Source organism: Choloepus didactylus, chromosome 7, assembly GCF_015220235.1.
Source record: "Choloepus didactylus isolate mChoDid1 chromosome 7, mChoDid1.pri, whole genome shotgun sequence".
Lineage (NCBI taxonomy): Eukaryota > Metazoa > Chordata > Mammalia > Pilosa > Megalonychidae > Choloepus > Choloepus didactylus.
In genome coordinates, this window is record NC_051313.1 from 52,591,120 (window position 1) to 52,593,860 (window position 2,741).

The 2,741-nt window shown below is 35.1% G+C and overlaps 1 pseudogene; it reads right to left on the bottom strand.

Annotated features, from left to right (window-relative positions):
* Positions 1–802: 802 nt before the first annotated feature.
* On the bottom strand, positions 803–1,616 carry LOC119540955 (annotated as a pseudogene).
* Positions 1,617–2,741: the final 1,125 nt, after the last annotated feature.

The window sequence follows — 2,741 nt, forward strand, 5'->3', positions numbered from 1 at the left end:
AATACAGACTACCTGCTGTCTGACTCCATCATTTCACTGGTCAGTCCATAAAAATAATCTAAGCCAACTCATACGTTCAGGAAAAAAGAGACTAAAACATGTCAAATATACTTCCTAAGAAATGTTTCTTTGCGTAACTCAAACATGAGAGTTTTATGTCATCAAATCGCTCATGCAAAAATAATCTAACTTTTCAAATAAATCTAAGTTGTTATTTATAGTACACTTAGTATATAAAAGGAAATATTATAAAAGCAGAAATCTGAAGCATTTCTGAAATCAAAATACTTCCTAGATTATCAAAATCAAGAACACTATCACTTTAAATTTTACTACAGAGGCTTTTTCAATAGCTCATCAAAACAAACACATGCCATCCCTCCTCCCAAAAAAACTATAAATATATAGATCTATCAATTGGAAGACAGATAAGCATCAACTTCAAAACAGTCCATTTTAATTATGAATTGGTATTGCCATTTCCAGAAACATTAATAATACTGTATCAATTCACCAATATCCTAATACTTAAACTTGTAAGGATCCTACAATTGCATATTTTGCTGGCCAAGTAGAAATATTCACTTTTATGAAATGTTTTGAGAAACAATGCTAAAAATTTACAAGGCTTGAAAACACAGTTTAACAAACTTTAATGTGAAAAAAGCAAACACCAAAATTTGTAAAAGTAAGTCTTTTGGCTTTCTTACAAATGGTATTCTTATAATTCCCCATCTTTCAGAGCATGAAGAAGTGTTCCAGGAAAAATAAAATGATTAAAGACTTTGCTTCCTATATAACTTCATGTGTCAGAGTTACTTCTAGATCCTGGTCTGCTGTCATCTGGCCTATCACTTTCTTTGTGCCAGTCTTTCATAGATGCTCCCATCATGAAATCATCACGTAGGATTGTCCATCCTGTAGGCCCTCTTCTGATTTCATTTCAGCCTGTTTGGCTTTTGGGTCCCTTCCAGTAGAACTTTTCTCATTTGTACTTCCATCCATTCCTCTAAGAACACTGATGAAATCTTTCTTAGAAACTGCTGGTATCAACTTAGCACGCTTTCCAATAGAGCTTCCGGCTTCTTTAACCTTTTCATCAACATTCTTCTGATGCTTCTGAACAGCATTAAATAATTGCACCACACCCTTGTTGCAATTCTCTGAAGATTTCTTTCTGATTCTTCATCTTTGACAACATCTGGCTTTATTCTGCATATCATTTCCCACTCCCGCTTCTTATCAAGCTGTTTTCTTTTCCCTAATCTCTCTTGCTTTAACTTTTCTTTTTCCTTTTCCAGCTCTTTGTTTTTGACCAAAATGGTAGGTTTACCTTTAGGAGTTTTTTTGTTAAGGATCTTAGCCATGGCATCTGCCCAGCCCGTATTAGTTCCAACTCCAGATTCTGCAGCGTTCTCATTTTTTTTTTTTTTGTCACAAAGTTCAACATCATCCTCCTTGTCAGCTTCTAGTGCCTCATCAGAAGAAGAAAACTGATCCTTTTCTGATTCACAGCTTCCTATAGAACCTCCACTGTCTGCAGTGGCTTTGTATTCATCTTCCAGCTCTGATGCTGTGGCCCTGGCTACCATTTTCATCATCTTTTTCTTCTTTAGGGAATTTTTCAGCTTTTTTCCCACACTCACATGTGTCTCCTCTGTTAATCATATCTTCACGAACGATCTGAACAAGGATGTTTCAATATTAAGACTTTGCTAATGAAATTTACTAGTTTAGCATTTCCGAAGAGAAAAGTTATGTTAACAGAGTCAGAATAATATGTTTGCACACACTCACCATTACTACTCAACAATATATTGGGTGAATAAGACAAGAAAAGCAATTACTAGATATAAATATTTGTAACTAAACTTAAAAAGAAGAATTCAGCCTTACTATTAATAGGAAAAAGCCAATTAAAGCAACAAGACAATATGAATTTGTGCTCTTTAGATGAACGTATAAAAGTTTGAGAATGAGGAAATGAGAATTCTCACACACATTGCTGGGATTGTAAAATGGAAAAGCTTTTGCAAAGGGGAACTTGGTGTATTTATCCAAACTGAAAACTCACAGTAAAATGTTTTCTAGCATGTGGGCATGAAGCTCCATGAAGAGGGATGTCCTTCACTGTATTGTTTATAATAGCAAAAGAAGAAAAGAGTGGCAACATACATGTTACAAATGGAGAAACAAGTAAAAGAAATGATGGTGTAGTCTTGTGAAATATTATGTAGATGTAAAAAAATATGAAATGCAGTATTTGAAATTCTCAGGAAAAAAGGTTTGCATTTGAAAAGGAGGCAGAGAAGCCCTGGGGTGGAGGGCGTTATGCGGTACAGTTTGCCCTCTAGCTCCTATATTTGCGTACTGCTCATACAATGTGCCCTCAGAGTCCCATCACCATGATAAGCCAGTGTCATGCATTATTCCACCATAGCCTGCTTGCTTCTCTAAAGTAAATCACAGGCAGAGGCTCCATACATTTATAACAAGGTTCTTTTTCTGATGCAATAAATCCTTTTAATCCACTCCCCTTCTAATCCACAAGTGTGGAGAAAGAAGCATTTCCCTCCCCTAATTCCATTTTCTCATACAGAGAAACTAAAGCTAATAGAATTGAGATTCATTGAAATTTTCTGTTCAAAATAAACATGTAAGGACTTAAATAATAAATCAATTTAGTGCCTTAGCATCTCTTAAGAACTTCACTGCTGGAAGTTGAAAGAGTGTGTAACAAA